We start from the raw sequence: 18,826 nt of genomic DNA on the forward strand, positions 1-18,826 counted from the left end.
TGCACTGCCACAGGAGATCGACTAAGTCTTGCATATAGCACGCACTTCTTGTAAGGGTCATCTTTACTCCCTGTAATATTATCCCGTCACGTGTGCTGTCATACTTTGATGTGGGGCGAAGGAGCGGTGAGTAATTGTAGAGGGACGTGATCGGGGCCCAGGAGAGGCGCGAGTTCAGGGCCCAGGAGAGGCGTGAGTTCGGGGCCCAGGAGAGGCGTGAGTTCGGGGCCCAGGAGAGGCGTGAGTTCAGGGCCCAGGAGAGGCGTGAGTTCAGGGCCCAGGAGAGGCGTGAGTTCAGGGCCCAGGAGAGGCGTGAGTTCAGGGCCCAGGAGAGGCGTGAGTTCGGGGCCCAGGAGAGCCGAGGGCCCAGGGGCAGCATGAGCCAGCCCACACTGCGATATGTGTGCGCACTAGTTCCGTGCAGCAGAGCAGCTCTCCAGTCGTCTTGGTTAACCATTGCCACCGGACCAAGACCTAGCTCTGTCAAGCCCGTGTGGTGGCTGGTGTGCAACGATCACCACACGTTAAAAAAATCCACGTACAGGCATCTTCCACCCTTCAAGATTTAGTTCGGACCTAGAATTTTAGGTCCACCATTGAAACACCTGTGAACTTTTTGACATGGAAGCAAGTCATCCTCGATTCGAGGGACTGCCTATGATGATGATGACTTTGATGATAACACCTCCGGTTGTTACAATACAGAATATCCACTGACTCTCCATGCGCAATGCCTTGGGAGATTTACTAATAACTATACAGCACTGTTAATGTAGTACAGGTCCACAGTCATCGAGTAACAATAAACAGAAAAATTAGAAAAGGTGACCGAGGACATGGTAAAAGAGTTGTTTTTTGAGGAAACTTTGGAAGGTGAGGAGAAAAGTAGCAAACCAGAGGGATTCGGGAGAGAGTTGAGGAATGTAGGGCACAAAAGACTGAAGGTTCTGCTACCAAAGCAGGAAAGCAAGGAGGACAGAATTGAAAGAGCATAGGGTGTATGCTGGCGCCAAGAGCTAGAGGAGGTTGCAGCGCTAGAGTGGGCAAATCCTTATACTTGTCAACTAGAAGAGGAATTTTGAATTGAATTTATTGTGGATTGGGGAGTCAAAGGATGTTGACGAGCAGAGTGGTGATAGGAGACCGATACTTAGTGTAGTATAGGATGCAGACAGGCAAAGCTTTGGATGAATCTCAGGGAAACAGTGAGGGCAGGTTGAATAGACTAGGCTTGTATTCCCTTGAGAATAGAAGATTAAGAGGTGATCGAATTGAGGTGTTTACGATGATAAAAGGATTTGATAGGGTAGATAGAGAGAAACTATTTCCTCTGGTGGGGGAGTCCAGAACAAGAGGGCTTCACCTTAAAATTATAGCCAGGCCATTCAGGGGTGATGTCAAGAAGCAGTTCTTCACACAAAGGGTAGTGGAAATCTGGAAAACTCTCCCCAAAAAGGCTGTGGATCAATTGAAAATTTCAACATTTTGATTGGTAGATTTTTGTTACGCAAGAGTATTAAGGGATATGGAACCAAGGCTGGTAGATTGAGTTAAGATCTAATTGAATGGTGGAACGGGCTCAAGGGACTGAATGGTCTACTCCTGTTCATATGTTCCAGGGAGAAATATTCTGGAGGTGACAAAGGTATCAATGAGAATTTCAGTGTTGGAGGGGGTGGTGACGTAAGAGTGAAGGTGAGCAATTTTGAGGGAGTGCACATAGGTAATCTTGGTGATGGCTTGGATAGAAGCTTTGAAACACATGGTCAATACTTGAAGGAGAAAACAATTGCATGGATTAGGGAAAGTGCGGGAGTGTGGGACTAGCCGGATTGCTCTTCGAAAGAGCCAGCACAGACCCGATGGTCTTGTCTATTCTATGATTCTGTGACACCATGGTTACATAACACCAGGTAGATAGCCTGAGTAAGGGGATGAAATTGCATTCTAGGGTATGGAGTTTTTGACAACAGATGAACAGAATGGTTTTGGTTTTGCAGATGTTAAGTTGGAGACAGTTCTGGCTCACCTAGGACTTGATATGGGATAAGCAGCGAGGCAGTGCAGTGATTGTCAACGGAGTCAATTGAGTGGCAGCGAGATAGTATTGTCAGCATACATGTAGAAAATGACTCTGTTTTTCATTTTAGCATCAGACGTGGAAGGGGCAAACTCTGCATAAACCCGACAATGCTCATCAGTTGAATACATTCAATCTCGCCATACAGTTATCAGTTCTGAAATGAGAAGAAACTCGAGAGAGAGAGAGAGAGAGAGAGAGAGAGAGCTATAAAGAGAAACTATGAATGCTGAAAATCTGGAAAAAATTAAAATGATGGAAATACACAATAGTTCTCATGAAAGATTACAGCTGAACATTTGTAACCTACTTTTGTTTTCAGATTCTGAACAACCTGCTGTGCATTTTCCAGTGTGGTTTTTATTTGTACAAATTTAAGAGAACCGAATACAAATTCCAGTCCCCACTATTTTAATGGCGAAGGCAACCATTCGAAAATAAATGGGTTGGCACCCATAAAATAGGAAAAATAATAATTTTCTATCAGTCGGTTAAACATTGGTAAAGAATTGTATCTCCTAATGTGGTTCGGTGTCCAATTTTGTTGATAATGCTCCTGTAAAGCACCTCGGGGCATTTTACAACAACTTGTATTTATATAGCACCTTTAACGTAGTAAAATGTCCCAAGGTGCTTCACAAGAGTGTTATAAGACAAAAACAAAAATTTGACACCAAGCTGCATAAGAAGAAATTACGGCAGATGACCAAAAGCTTGGTCAAATAGGTAGATTGTAAGGAGCGTCTTAAAGGAGGAAAAAGAGGCAGAGAGGTTTAGGGAGGGAATTCCAGACCTTGGGGCCCAGGCAGCTGAAGGCTCGGCCACCGATGGTTGAGCGATTATAATCAGGGATGCTCAAGAGGGCAGAATTTGAGGAGCACAGATATCTCGGGGGGCGCGGTTGTGAGGCTGAAGGAGATTACAGAGATAGGGGGGGACAAGGCCATGGAGGGATTTGTAAACAAGAATGAGAAATTTGAAATCGAGGCATTGCTTAACTGGGAGCCAATGTACAGGGGTGATGGGTGAATGGGATTGGTGCAAGTTAGCACACGGGCTGCCGAGTTTTGGATGACCTGAAGTTTATGTAGTGTAGAATGTGGGAGGCCCCAGCCAGGAGTGCATTGGAGTAGTCAAATCTAGAGGTAACAAAGGAATGGATGAGGGTTTCAGCAGCAGATGAGCTGAGGCAGGGGCAGAGATGGGCGATGTTAGAGGTGGAAATAGGTGGTTTTAGTTATACCGCAGTTATGTGACTGGAAGATAATTTCAGGGTCAAGAATGACACCTAGGTTGCGAAAAGTCTGGTTCAGCCTCAGACAGATGCTAGGGTGAGGGATGAAGTCGTTGGCTAGGGAACATAGTTTGTGGTGGGGGCCAAAGACAATGCCTTTGGTCTTCCCAATTTTTAATTGGAGTAAATTTCTGCTTATCCAGTACTGGATGTTGGACAAGCTGTCTGACAATGTAGAGACCATGGAGGGGTCGAGAGAAGTGGTAGTGAGGTAGAGCTGGGTGTTGTCAGCATACATGTGGAAACTGATGCTGTGTATTCGGATGATGTCGCCAAGGGGCAGTATATAGATGAGAAATAGGAGGGGGCCAAGGACAGATCCTTGGGGGATACCAGAAGTAATGATGCGGGAGTGGGAGGAGAAGCCATTGCAGGTGATTCTCTGGCTATGATTAGATAGAGAAGAATGGAACCAGGCGAGTGCAGTCCCACCCAGCTGGATGATAGTGGCGAGGCATTGGAGAAGGATGAAGTGCTCAACCATGTCAAAGGCTGCAGACAGGTCGAGAATGACAAAAAGGGATAGTGCACAAAGGATGTCACCACTTTGGGTACTATTGAGGGGGATGACTCATCAGGGGAGAACAGCAGCAGCCAAATTCATGGCACCGTGGGTGGCTCTGCTGCACAGGACGGTAGGAAAAAGAGTGGGAGAGCTATAGTGATAGGGGATTCTATTGTAAGGGGAATAGATAGACGTTTCTGCGGCTCCAACGAGACTCCAGAATGGTATATTGCCTCCCTGGTGCAAGGGTCAAGGATGTCTTGGAGCGGGTGCAGGGCATTTTGAAGGGGGAGGGTGAACAGCCAGTTGTCGTGGTGCATATAGGTACCAACGATATAGGTAAAAAACGGGATGAGGTCCTACAAGACGAATTTAGGGAGCTAGGAGCTAAATTAAAAAGTAGGACCTCAAAAGTAGTAATCTTAGGATTGCTACCAGTGCCACGTGCTAGTCAGAGTAGGAATCGCAGGATAGCTCAGATGAATACGTGGCTTGAGGAGTGGTGCAGAAGGGAGGGATTCAAATTACTGGGACTTTGGAACCGGTTCTGGGGGAGGTGGGACCAGTACAAACCGGACGGTCTGCACCTGGGCAGGACCAGAACCAATGTCCTCGGGGGAGTGTTTGCTAGTGCTGTTGGGGAGGAGTTAAACTAACATGGCAGGGGAACCTATGCAGGGAGACAGAGGGAAGTAGAATGGGGGCAGAAGCAACAGATAGAAAGAAGAAAAGTAAAAGTGGAGGGCAGAGAAACCCAAGGCAAAAAGCAAAAAAGGCTACATTACAGAAAAATTCTAAAGGGGCAAAGTGTGCTAAAAAGACAAGCCTGAAGTCTCTGTGCCTCAATGCGAGGAGTATTCGCAATAAGGTGGATGAATTAACTGCGCAGATAGCAGTTAACGGGTATGATGTAATTGGCATCACGGAGACATGGCTCCAGGGTGACAAGGCTGGGAACTCAACATCCAGGGGTATTCAACATTTAGGAAGGAGAGACAGAAAGGAAAAGGAGGTGGGTTGGCGTTGCTGGTTAAAGAGGAAATCAATGCAATAGTAAGGAAGGACATTAGCTTGGATGATGTGGAATTGGTATGGGTAGAGCTTCAGAATACCAAAGGGCAGAAAACGCTAGTGGGAGTTGTGTACAGATCACCAAACAGTAGTAGTGAGGTTGGGGACAGCATCAAACAAGAAATTAGGGATGTGTGCAATAAAGGTACAGCAGTTATCATGGGCGACATTAATCTACATATTGATGGGCTAACCAAACTGGTAGCAATACGGTGGAGGAGGATTTCCTGGAGTGTATTAGGGATGGTTTTCTAGACCAAGATGTCGAGGAACCAACTAAAGGGCTGGCCATCCTAGACTGGGTGATGTGTAATGAGAAAGGGCTAATTAGCAATCTTGTTGTGTGAGGCCCCTTGGGGAAGTGTGACCATAATATGGTAGAATTCTTTATTAAGATGGAGAGCGACATGGTTAATTCAGAGACTAGGGTCCTGAACTTAAGGAAAGGTAATTCCGATGGTATGAAACGTGAATTGGCTAGAATAGACTGGCGAGTGATACTTAAAGCGTTGATGGTGGATAGGCAATGGCAAACATTTAAAGATCACATGGATGAACTTCAACAATTCTACATTCCTGTCTGGAGTAAAAATAAAACGGGGAAGGTGGCTCACCCGTGGCTAACAAGGGAAATTAAGGATAGTGTTAAATCCAAGGAAGAGGCATATAAATTGACCAGAAAAAGCAACAAACCTGAGGACTTCGAGAATTTTATAATACAGCAGAGGAGGACAAAGGGTTTAACTAGGAGGAGGGAAATGGAGTATGAGAGGAAGCTTGCTGGGAACATAAAAATTGACTGCAAAAGCTTCTATAGATATGTGAAGAGAAAAAGATTAGTGAAAACAAACGTAGGTCCCTTGAAATCAGATTCAGGTGAATTTATAATGGGGAACAAAGAAATGGCAGACCAGTTAAACAAATACTTTGGTTCTGTCTTCATGAAGGAAATCACAAATAACCTTCCGGAAATACTAGGGGATCGAGGGTCTAGTGAGAAGGAGGTACTGAAGGAAATCTTTATTAGGAGGGAAATTGTGTTAGGGAAATTGATGGGATTGAAGGTTGATAAATCCCTGGAGCCTGATAGTCTGCATCCCAGAGTACTTAAGGAAGTAGTCCGAGAAATAGTGGATGCATTAGTGATCATTTTCCAACAGGCTATCAACTCCGGATCAGTTCCTGTGGCCTGGAGGGTAGCTAATGTAACACCACTTTTTAAGAAAGGAGGGAGAGAGAAAACAGGTAATTATAGACCAGTTAGCCTGACATCAGTAGTGGGGAAAATGTTGGAATCAGTTATTAAAGATGAAATGGCATCGCATTTGGAAAGCAGTGACAGGATCGGTCCAAGTCAGCATGGATTTATGAAAGGGAAATCCTGCTTGATAAATCTTCCTGAATTTTTTGAGGATGTAACTGATAGAGTGGACAAGTGAGAACCAGTTCAAAAGGCTTTTGACATGGTCCCGCACAAGAGATTGGTGTGCAAAATTAAAGCACATGGTATTGGGGGTAATGTACTGACGTGGATAGAGAACTGGTTGGCAGACAGGAAGCAGAGAGTCGGGATAAATGGGTCCTTTTCAGAATGGCAGGCAGTGACTAGTGGGGTGCCGCATGGCTCAGTGCTGGGACCCCAGCTATTTACAATATACATTAATGATTTGGTAAGGGAATTGTGTGTAATATCTCCAAGTTTGCAGATGACACTAAGCTGGATGGTGGTGTGAGCTGTGAGGAGGACGCTAAAAGGCTGAAGGGTGACTTGGACAGGTTAGGTGAGTGGGCAAACACGTGGCAGATGCAGTATAATGTGGATAAATGTGAGGTTATCCACTTTGGGGGCAAAAACACGAAGGCAGACTATTATCTGAATGGCGGCAGAATAGGAAAACGGGAGGTGCAACGAGACCTGGGTGTCATGGTATATCAGTCATTGAAAGTTGGCATGCAGGTACAGCAGGCGGTGAAGAAGGCAAAGGTATGTTGGCCTTCATAGCTAGGGGATTTGAGTATAGGAGCAGGGAGCTCTTACTGCAGTTGTACAGGGCCTTAATGAGGCCTCACCTGGAATATTGTGTTCAGTTTTGGTCTCTAATCTGAGGAAGGACATTCTTGCTATTGAGGGAGTGCAGCGAAGGTTCACCAGACCGATTCCCGGGATGGCAGGACTGACATATGAGGAGAAACTGGATCGACTGGGCCTGTATTCACTGGAGTTGAGAAGAATGAGAAGGGATCTCATAGAAACATATAAAATTCTGACTGGACTGGACAGGTTAGATGCAGGAAGAATGTTCCCGATGTTGGGGAAGTCTAGAACCAGGGGACATAATCGAAGGATAAGGGGTAAGTCATTTAGGACTGAGATGAGGAGAAACTTCTTCACTCAGAGAGTTGTTAACCTGTGGAATTCCCTTCTGCAGAGAGTTGTTGAGGCCAGTTCATTGGATATATTCAAGAGGGAGTTAGATATGGCCCTTACGGCTAAAGGGATCAAGGGGTATGGAGAGAAAGCAGGAAAGGGGTACTGAGGTGAATGATCAGCCATGATCTTATTTAATGGTGGTGCAGGCTTGAAGGGCTGAATGGCCTACTCCTGCACCTATTTTCTATATTTCTATGCTTCTATATCATTTGTGACTTTGATGTTTCAGTACTGTGGCAGGGGCAGAAACGGGATTGAAGAGATTTAAACATGGAGTTCTGGGGAAGATGGGAGCGCATTTGGGAGGTGACAACATGTTCAAGGACTTTAGAGAAGAAATGGAGGTTGGAGATTGGGCGATAGCTCGCAAGCACAGTGGGGTCAAGGATGTTACTATGTTAAAGCAGTTACATAAATACAAGCTGTTGAATTTTTTAAAAATTAGAAATTATTTTGTTTTCAAGCAATATTTTAAAATATAAACCAACAAAAAGACTTGTAAGTGAAAGTTTTAACTGTTCTTGCTATGAGCCCCTAAAGTGCTCTCCTCGGTTTCCATGGGTAAACATTTGTTCATCAACCCTCCAATAACATTAGTTGGCCAGCTATGGTATCGGCAGCTTCCAGCGCCGAAACACGAGAGCCCACATTAACATACCAGAAGCTGAAGGCCATTGCAGGGCAACGGGGATCAATTTGTGGCGTCTAAAACTCCCCCTATGTTTACTTGGATTAATATATTGCAATTATATATATATTATATATATATATAATATATATATAAAGACTGATCTGGCAAAGGTAGACCAAATATGGGTTGCTGAAATGTGCAAATTTCCGCATAATACTGCCATGGGAAGAGCATTCTACAAGAGTCAGCTCCTTTTTTTTATAAAAAATTATATTAGGCAGGAGTCTGAAGCATTCGAAGAGCAATTTCTGTTGGTTTGCCCCGCACCCCAAAAAAGAATGTGTCCGGTTGCAATGGTCGGTTATTTCCAGGCGCTGGCCATGGTGAGCAGGGTTGGAGCGGATCTTGCAATGAAACAGTTAAGGGGTTGCACGTACCGTGACTGTGCGGAGTGCCCAGGGGCTGCGTTCTGTGTGCTGGTGTCCGCCTCGCTGCTCGCTTTGTTCCACAGAGGGGACCTGCTACTGCCGCCTGCCGCCTGCCACACAACCAACCAGCCACATACTTTCCCTGCGGTTCCGCACACTGCACGGCATCCACTTAGCCCAGATTCTCCCACTTATTTTGGGTGCGCTGTTAGCTCACATCTCTCTGTCCCATTTCTCTCCCATCCCTCTCTCTCTCTCTCACTCCCATCTCGCTTCCTCCCATCTCTCTCCTATCGCTCTAGTTCTTGTTCACCCTCTCATCTCTTTCCCTTTCCCATTTCCCTTCTCCTCCCATCACTCTCCTCCCCCCCCCCCCCAAGTGCTTGAAAGGAAGTTATATTTGCAATGTCGATGGAGTTTTTTGATCTGAGTGTGAGTGCTGGGTAGAGAGGGACGGTTGGGTTGAGTGGTGGAAAGGTGTGCAGCACTAGGGGAGGAAGGGATGAGAAATAATGCAGGGCAGAGATATTGTTTTTTGTGAGGGTCAGATTAGTGGTGACCAATGAGTGACAAAATTGAGAGTTTGGGTGAGTGACGGAACATTGAATGGTTAGGGAACAAAGGAGGAAGAGAGCTAAAGATGGGTGTTGCTTGGGAGTGGGAAGAAAAGATGCTGATAATGAAGCAGAGAAGATGAGGGGACAGGAATGGTGGAAAGTAAAATGCACTGGGGAAGGAAATTTTTTTTAGGGGGAGGTGTGGTGGGAGTGGAGAGTACTAGGCAGGTTTCAGGGTGAGCTAGAATTCCAGATGGTGTTCATAACGGTGGACATGATTCTGGGTGGATTGAGTGGGGAAATTGAATGTGAATGGTGGGAATGTTATTCTGGGATATTGGAATAGTATGGAGGGTGCGTTACTGGTGAGAGGGGAGTTACAGAGCATAGCAGTGGTCAGAGAGCGGTGTTTGGAAGTAGGTTTGTGGAATTTAGGAATAGCAGAGGTGGATTTGTGATATTAGATAAGGGGATAGTAGAATATGGTAGTACTGAGGACCTAGGGTGTAGCAAAGTGGGATCACTCTGTATCTACTCTAATTTTAACGACTTCAATTAGGTCACCCCTGGCCCTCAGCCTTCTCTTTTCAAGAGAAAGGAAGCCCAGCCTGTTCATTCTTTCCTGATAGGTTTAACCTCGCAGTTTGATCTCATCCTTGTAAATCTTTTTTGCACCCATTCCAGTGCCTCTATTTCCTTTTCATAATATTGCGACCAGAACTGTGCACAGTACGCCACGTGTGGTCTAACCAAGGTTTGATACAAGTTTTGCATAACTTATCTACTTTTCAATTCTATCCCTCCGGAAATAAACCCGAGTGCTTGGTTTGCTTTTTTTTAATATTATTAAGCGGTGTTGCTACTTTTAGTGATTTGTGTATTTGTAATCCCAGATCCCTTTGCTCCTCTACTCCATTTAGATTCTTATTTTCCAAGTATTCTGTGACCACCTTACTTCTCTTACCAAAATGTAAATGCTCACATTTATCTGTGTTGAAACTCATTTGCAAATTATCTACCTATTCTGCAAATTTATTAATATTTTTTTGTAATTTGTTGCAGTCCTCATCAGTAGTGACTATCTGCAAACTTAGAAATTGTGTTTATAATTTCACAACCTAAGGGGTCAAAATTCAGTCCCGCCATTATTGAGGCGTTGTCACTGCATAAGAGAAATTTTTAACGTCTCACTTCAGGCGTGGTTCCCAAACGCGAAATTCCATGTTGACGCCTAAAGAATTAATAGGAGCATTAAATTATGGCGTTGCACACTTAATTGGATGTGCTACACTGAGCTAAGTGGGCCGTTAAAGGTGGGCTCAACATCCAGGACTCAGGTAGCACTTGGAGCTGCTCCACAGACATAGTGCACCACCCGGATTGAATTGAGGCATTGATTTGCCGGCTCAATTCCTCGTGGCTATATTCGCTGCTGGGTTTGACATGCTCAGAGAGTGATCATGTCAAACCCAGCAGCAGCAGCTCGTCAGTGTGCTCATTGGTTCACAGACGCCACACTGGATGCACTCCTTGATGCCCTGGAGAGGCGGCGGCAGGTGCTGAGGACCGAGGCTGGAGGAGACCCCAAACCCAAACATACCGAAGGCTATGGAGGGAAATAGCGGAGCAAGTCTGCGAGTGACACGTGCCAAGGACAGCGATGCAATGCCGAAAAACGTGACATGACCTGACACGGATAGTGAGGGTGAGTATCTTTAACATGTTATGATGTTAAACTTCAACATGTTATGCTCTGACCTAAATGTGCACTCTATACTCAATGTAGTGTTTCCAAATCCATGCTCTAAGTGGGTGAGGCCACACTCAATGTTCCCATTTGCAGCCTCACCCACTGTAAGGGCCTACATATGCTGTTAACTTTGCTACTCGGTTCTGCAGACCCACCCCTCATGTTGTTGACTCCTCAGTCTTCATATGTGACTCAAAGACGGTAGCCTCCCCATTGCTGTTAGGTCCTGGCACGCTAATCCCACCATTGCTACAGCAAGTCCATGCAGCGAATGGTACTTACATCGAACTGTGAAGACTGTCATCGAGTAAAATGTACTAAAGTATGTAAGGCATTTGGGACACACTGATAGATGGCCTCTAACTCCAACTTTCTCTTTAATGTTACAGGCGAAGCTGGCCCACAACCGACGGGAGCAAATGTGGACTGGTGGAGGGGAGCCAGACCTCCAAGTGCTCACTCTGTTGGAGGAACGGACAGCTGCCCTGATGGGCGTCCAAGTTGATTTGATAGCAGTGGGTGCAGCTGACCCTCCTCGGGACAATGACGGTATGTTGAGTTCCTTTGCAATGACCTACAGAACACTTGGCCCTGAAAACATCAACGTGCAGCTATTTCCATGAGACTCGCATTCACGAATGCCTTTCCTGCTCCTGGCCGCCTCCCCTGTAGGTAACTGCTGTCCTGTGTTTGTGCTTTCAGATGATCAGCCAGATGCGGGGCCTTTGTGAGCACTTTGCACCTTCCACGGGTGCAGATGATGGCGACAACGAGGAGGAGCAGGGAAGGGTTGGTAAAGCCCTCTTTAAGACAAAGTAAAGACCTGTGTGAAGGTAGCCACATATACTCACCTTGTGAAGATAAGAGCTTTTAAAACTATATGCACTTGTATGACCCACATGACACTTGCTTGAGAGTCAACAGAGATAGCTAGGTTGTTGCAATGTAAATTGTTGCACTTCGATGATCGATGCAACAATTGTTTGGTACTCCCCAGAGATGGCTACCTTGTTACAACATGAACTGATGTCAATAGGCCCATTTGGATGTCTATGAGAAGTATGAAGGGGTTTTGTGGGTCTGGTGATGTGTTGGGGATGAAGTTGTTGTCTTGTGCTTCTTTTCAGCACACATGATTTATGTTCGCAATAAAGCAAGTTTGGATTGTTCACATGATGAGGCACTGATTATTAAAGACGGAGGGCTGCAAGGTATGTAGCGATATGTTGAGTTGATGCCCAGGGGTATAGGTTGGCCATTCAGCACGTCAAGATTCATTTATTGGATTGATGAGCGGTGAGTCTCTGACGTGCAGCCCTTCCAGCCGCAGCAGTGTCATGCTGCCTCCTCCTTTGGTGAGGATCCTCATCTTCCTCGTCATCATCGTTCTCCTCCTGAGGTGGTTCATCCATCCCTGGTGGTAATGGCTGGCCCTTCATAATGGCCAGGTTGTGCAGCATCTATCAGGTGAGTACTGCAATGCCCCTCCAGAGCAGTTAAGACAGCAGAAACGCTGCTTCAGAACCTCGATAGTTTGCTCGATAAAGACCCAGGTTGTGGTATGGCTGGTGTTGAGGTGCTGCTCAGCAGGGGTGGTGGGTTCACGGAGGGGTGTCATCAGCCAGAGGGCCACACCATATCCTTTGTCACCCAGAAGCCAGCCATGGCCTTCATAGAAACATAGAAATTTACAGCGCAGAAGTGGCTATTTCGGCCCATCATGTCCGCACCGGCCGACAAAGAGCCACATGACCCTCGGTCAGCAGTCCTGAAAGTTACATATAAACCTATGAACAATGAACAATGGCAGACAGGTAAAGAGCATCTGGTCCAACCAGTCTGCCCCACACAACTGCAATACCCCATGTATCGCAACATTTTACACTCCACCCGACCCGGAGCCATGCGATCTCCTGGGAGAGGCAAAGAACCAGATAAAAACCCAGGCTAATTGGGGGAAAAAATCTGGGAAAATTCCTCTCCAACCCATCCAGGCGATCGAAACTAGTCCATGCGGTGGCTTGAAGAGTTGTGGCACAGTGGTCTCCCGCAGGATGAAGGCATCGTGGCAGCTGCCAGGATATTGGGCATTGACAGCGAGGATCATCTGCCTGTGATCGCAGACCAGCTGTACGTTGAGGGAGTGGAATCGTTTGCAATTCCGAAAGATCTCTCCATTGTGGGGCGGAGCTCTCAATGCCACATGCGTACAATTAATGGCTCTTTGAACCCTGGGGAAGCCCACTATTCTGGCAAAGCCACGGGTGCGTTCATCCTGGTCTTCCTTTGACATGCTGAACTTGATGTAGTCGAATCGTTTGCCGTCGAGAGTGTTCGTCGCTTGGCGAATGCAGCAATATACTGCAAACTGTGAGATGTTGCATTTATCACCTACAGGAGCCTGGAAGCAAAGAAGTTCAGTGCTGTTGTCACTCATTGCCACTGACAGTGAAGTCCTGGTGCCGATGTCAGCTGCTAGGTATGGCTGCAGAAGATTGCAAAGCTCCATCACCACCTCCTTGCGGAACCTCAGCCTTGTTGTGCACTGCTCCTCGGACATCTCAAGATATGAGTAATACGCACGGTAAACCCTGCGTGTGTACGGCCTCCTGCCCTGCCATCTGGGGTGTCTCCTCAGGGGAGGATCCACATTTGCCTGAAGCTGTCTTTGCAGTCAGCGTGGTGTGTGATCACTGCCCCATCACATGGCAGAGGTCGCAGCGAAATGCAACTTTTAAATATTCCCGATATGGAACCCAACAATGTGTCCGAGATACTACTAGTCAATCTGACGAGTCAACAGCAGTACGACGCCAACACCCTACTGTCTGTGCAAGCATCGAACGCAGCACTGACCGAGACCTCTGAGCCCCAGCTGCATCTCCTTTTAAATAGCGCCCCGGATTAGTTTCTCCGCCTTGTGCAGTCTAACTTTTTCAGGCTTCATTGATGCCAGCCGTTAATTGAGGCAGCAAAAGTGAACGTGAAGAGAAAGGCGCCAAGGAGGCGTTGCACGTGTACTGACATCATGCTTCCCATGGCATTAGCTGGCGGGATGTAATGTTACGCCCATAAAAATGACCACCAAATTTGGACGTCAGGCGTGATCAGCACCCAGCCCCACTTCCAAATGCCTAACTCCTAGTTAACACCTAACACCGGCATTATCAACAGGCATTAGCAACATTTCGACCTCTAAATCTTTAATACAAATTGTGAACAACGGTGGTCCCAGCACTGATCCTTGTGGAACACCACTTTTCTCCTTCTGCCATTCTGAATAGCTACCCTTTACCCCTTCTCTCTGCTTTTGTCTTGCAGCCAGGTAGTTATCCATTCTGCCACTTGTTCCCTGACTCTGCATGCTCTGACCTTAGTCATTAATCTATTATGCGGCACTTTACCAAAGGCCTTTTGGAATTCTAGATAAATTACATCCACTGCATTACCCTTGTCTACTCTCTGCTACCTCTTCAAAGAATTCAGTGAGGTTGGTCAAGCAAGACATTCCCTTTTGAAATACATGCTGACTATTCATTATTATATTTTTGGTTTCTAGATATTTTCCTATTTTCTCCTTTAGTATTTTTCCTACCACTGATGTTAAGCTGATAAGTCTATAGTTCCCTGGACACTTTCTAACTCCCTTAAATATAGGTATAATGTTAGTTATCTGCCAGTGCTCCGGCACTACACGATTTTCTAACGAATTATTAAATATGTTTAATAGTGTATCTGCCATCTCTTCTCCAGATTCTTTTAAAATGAGTGCACCCAATCCCCCAGGGTTTTTTTCCTCTTTGAGTTTGATTAATTTATTTAATATTTCTCCGCTTTTTATTTTAAATGTGATGGTGGAGTATCAGAATGCTGAAAGAGGGCTGCTAGGTTGTAGGAGCAATGGGAGTGCAGTACTTGGGGCTCAATTTTCCCGATCATTTGCACCGTTTTTTCTGGCGTATTTTTTTTTCCCCAAGTTTCCCCCTGCGATCTGCACCGGTGTAACTGACTTAGTTACGATTTTTGGGATTAGGCCAGTTTTTTTTGACGTCATAGTCTGCACCGTTTTTTTCAATTGTTTGCAGTTTGGCCAACATTTTTTTCTCTTAGGTTGGCGTATCTGGCCACTCCCGAAAAACTTTCTGGTGAGTTCAGAAAACCAGCGCACATTCACAAATCTGCGCTGAAAAACGCCATTATTTTTAAATCGAAGATTTTGGAGGGAGTCAAAAACACTGTCAAAATCAGTAATAAAGTTCAACTTTTTTTTTACCTATCAACGTAGAAGTGTAAATTTCAGAAGTTTTCTCTTTTTTTTTTTACTCACTCACATGCCACCAGCAAACTTCTTGAAGCAGGGCTGGAAGGTCGTAGGTTTGGTCGGCAGAATCGGCCCTGCGCCCGGACACAGCGGCGAAGGGTTCGACTACAAAACAAGCTGTTGGGGGGAGGGGGGAGGAGAGAGCGAGGTGCCGATCGGAAATCTTGGAGCCCTGGGAGGGGGAGGGAGAGAGAGAGAAGTCACAAGGCTCAAGTGGGGGTGGGGAGGGGGAGAGAGGAGGTCACAAGACCTTTGGGTGTGGTCCATCCATACAGATCTGGAGATACACAACTGCAAACCTGTGCTGCCTGCTTTCCTGCCGTTTTGAGCTTCTGTCAAAGGTTAAATTTAATTATGGGGACAATACTGACAATTCCATACCTTGTGCGAGCCTTTTGCATCATGGTGCTATGTTGGAGACAATTGATTCGACTTCATCACATCAAGAACATCAGAGTCCGTAGGATGCTGGGCAGGAGGCCTTACCCACCTCGGGTATCTTGAGACAGGCGTCCATACCTCCACCTGAGTGACGCAGACTGTGTCAGAAGGCTGCGTTTCCGCAAAGAAGTTGAGATCTGTGAGTTGGTCAAAGCAGACCTGCAACCTAGAAGCATCAGGAGGACTGCTTTGTCAGTTGAAGTGAAGGATACAGCTGCACTTTCATTCTATGCCTCCGGATCATTTCAAGCTACAACTGGGAATGTGTGCGCCATCGCTCAACATGCAACACATGTCTGCATTCGCCAGGTCACGGCTGCACCATACGCATGTAGGAATGACATCATAAAGTAACCCATGACCGCCCAAGCAATTCATAACAGGATTGCTGGCTTCCCAAAGGTACAGGGCTGCATTGATTGTACCCACATCGTCTTGTGAGCACCTTTGAAGGATTCCGAGATGTACAGGAACAGAAAAGGCTTCCACTCCATTAATGTGCAGCTCGTGTGTGATGACATGCATCGCATCATGTCAGTCGATGCTGGATATCCTGGTGTTCATCCTACGCGACAGCATTATATCTGCCATGTTTCAGCAGCAGCTAGAAGGGCACAGCTGGCTACTGGGAGACAAAGGGCACGGCCTCGCCACCTGGCTCATGATGCCCCTACGCGTAACCCGACTGAAGCTGACCATCAATACAACATGTTGCACATTGCGACGCACAGCATCATAGAAAAGACCATTGGCATCTTGAAACAGCATTTCCGATGCCTGAACCATTCCGGAGGCTACTTGCTGTACTCCCCTGAGACTGTCGGTCAGTTCACTGTTGTGTGCTACACGCTGCATAACTTAGCCATCATGAGGCAGCAGCAGCTGGTAGTGGAAGACCCACCTGCACTGAGAATGACTGATGATAATGGTGGAAGATGCAGCTGACGAGCAGGAGGAGGTGGAGGAGGAGGACGACGAGGATGAGGAAATCAGGCAAGTGCCTGAGGCAGCACGACGACGGCGGAGGAGGGCGGGCCATCCTGCTCCTTTAACAATTGCTCAAGCCTTGCGCTAGCAGCTCATCCCTAAGCGCTTTACTGATGCCTGAGAGCTCAGCAACAACTATTCCACATGGACATGTTTACTGTTTGGAGCTGTAATGTTGTGTTAATGGAACATGATTCATTTTTAATGTAAAATATTTCTTATTCAAAAGTTTACAATGTACTTAACTTTAATAAAATTATTCTTGTATCAAACTACTTTAATATCACTCTTTAAGATCACTTATAAACTTGTAAATTTACATAACTTACAAGAAACTTTTAATTTGAGAACAATTACAACAGTAACAATAATAATAACAACAGCAACAACAAAAACAGCAGCAAAGAAAGGCTGCACCCATCTCTCATCCCCCTTATTCTAAGACTCTCACCACAGGATACCCAGTTTCAGACTGGCTCTTGTTGCCACAGTTAAGTTTCTGGGCAATGGTGATCCCTAGGATTTTGATGGTGGGGGATTTGCCGATGGTAATGCTGTTGAATGGGGGATGGGAACATGAGAATAGATTCAATGGGGAGAGAAGTAAAGCTGGAATTGGGCAGCAGAAAAGTGGAAAGTGAATTTGGAAGACACAGCAAACAAGGGCTGGGAAATAGACAACAAGGGAGTTTGGCACCGCTAAATGGTACATACTTCAATGCAAGGAGTATAGGGAACAAGGCAGTTGAGCTGAGAGCACTGATAGACACTTGGGAGTATGATATTATAGCTATTACTGAGACATGGCTGAAAGAAGGGCAGGTATGACAGCTCAATATTCCTGGTTACAGAGTTTTCAGACGGGATAGAGGGGGATAAGATGCACAAGATAAAAGTTCACGGGGTTGAAGGTAATATATTAGCATGGATGGAGGATTGGCTAACTAACAGAAAAAAGAGTCGGGATAAATACTTCATTCTCTGGTGGGGTGCCGCAGAGAACAGTGCTGGGTCCCCAACTATTTACAATCTATATTAACGACTTGGAAGAAGGGACTGAGTATAACATAGGCAATTTTGCTGACGATACAAAGATGGGAGGAAAAGCAATGTGTGAGGAGGACACAAAAAATCTGCAAAAGGACATAGACAGGCTAAGTGAGTGGGTAAACACTTGGCAGATGGAGTATAATGTTGGAAAGTTCGAGGTCATGCATTTTGGTAGAAAAAAAATCAAAGCAAGTTATTATTTAAATAGAGAAAGATTTCAAAGTGCTGCAATACAGCAGAAACACAAAAGGATAGTATGCAGGTACAGCAAGTGATCAGGAAGGCCAATGGAATCTTGGCCTTTATTGCAAAGGGGATGGAGTATAAAAGCAGGGAAGTCTTTCTACAGCTATACAAGGTATTGCTGAGGCCACACCTGGAATACTGCGTGCAGTCTTGGTTTCCATTTTTACGAAAGGATATACCTGTACTTGCTTTGGAGGCAGTTCAGAGAAGGTTCACAAGGTTGATTCTGGAGATGAAGGGGTTGACTTATGAGGAAAGGTTGAGTAGTTTGGGCCTCTACTCATTGGAATTCAGAAGAATGAGAGGTGATCTTATTGAAAAGTATAAGATTATGAGGGGGCTTGACAAGGTGGATGCAGAGAGGATGTTTTCACTGATGGGGGAGACTAGAACTAGAGGACATGATCTTATAATAAGGGGCCGCATATTTAAAACTGAGATGAGGAGAAATTTCTTCTCTGAGGGTTGTAACTCTCTGGAATTCACTGCCTCAGAGAGCTGTGGAAGCTGGGACATTGAATATATTTAAGACAGAAATAGACAGTTTCTTAAACAATAAGGGGTTATGGGGAGCAGGCAGGGAGGCGGAACTGAGTCCATGATCAGATCAGCTATGATCTTATTGAATGGCGGAGCAGGCTTGAGGGACCGTATGGCCTACTCCTGCTCCTATTTCTTATGTTCTTATTAAAAAGGAGGTGGGGGGTGGGCGGTCACAATATTAATTAATGAAACAATTACAGCTGTGAGAAGGGATAATATGTTAGAGGGATCATCAAACGAGGCCATATGGGTTGAATTGACGAACAAAAAAGGGGCAATCACACTACTGGGAGTGTACTATAGACCCCCAAACAATCAGATGGAGACAGAAGAACAAATATCTGGGCAAATTGCTGCAAGGTGCAAAAACTGTAGAGCTGTAATAGTGGGGGGGATTTAAACTACCCTAATATTAACTAGGAAAAAAATTAGTGTGAATGGTACAGATGGTGTGGAATTCCTAAAATGTATTCAGGAGAACTTCTTTAGCC

The 18,826-nt window shown here is 45.7% G+C and overlaps 1 protein-coding gene and 1 long non-coding RNA gene across 2 annotated transcripts in view; one reads left to right on the plus strand and one right to left on the minus strand.

The window, feature by feature from the left end:
• plgrkt (plasminogen receptor, C-terminal lysine transmembrane protein) overlaps positions 1-8,559 on the minus strand; it is a 163,527-nt gene extending 154,968 nt beyond the window's left edge. The window contains exon 1 of the mRNA XM_070888383.1: positions 8,450-8,559. The gene's annotated coding sequence lies outside the window, so the exon portion shown is untranslated. The remainder of the gene's footprint in view (positions 1-8,449) is intronic.
• Positions 8,247-12,066, plus strand: LOC139269623 (uncharacterized). Its single transcript, XR_011594320.1, has 3 exons — positions 8,247-10,702; positions 11,137-11,296; positions 11,450-12,066. It is a non-coding gene; the product is annotated as an uncharacterized lncRNA (long non-coding RNA).
• Positions 12,067-18,826: the final 6,760 nt, after the last annotated feature.

The sequence above is a fragment of the Pristiophorus japonicus genome, chromosome 1 (genome assembly GCF_044704955.1).
Source record: "Pristiophorus japonicus isolate sPriJap1 chromosome 1, sPriJap1.hap1, whole genome shotgun sequence".
Classification (NCBI taxonomy): domain Eukaryota; kingdom Metazoa; phylum Chordata; class Chondrichthyes; family Pristiophoridae; genus Pristiophorus; species Pristiophorus japonicus.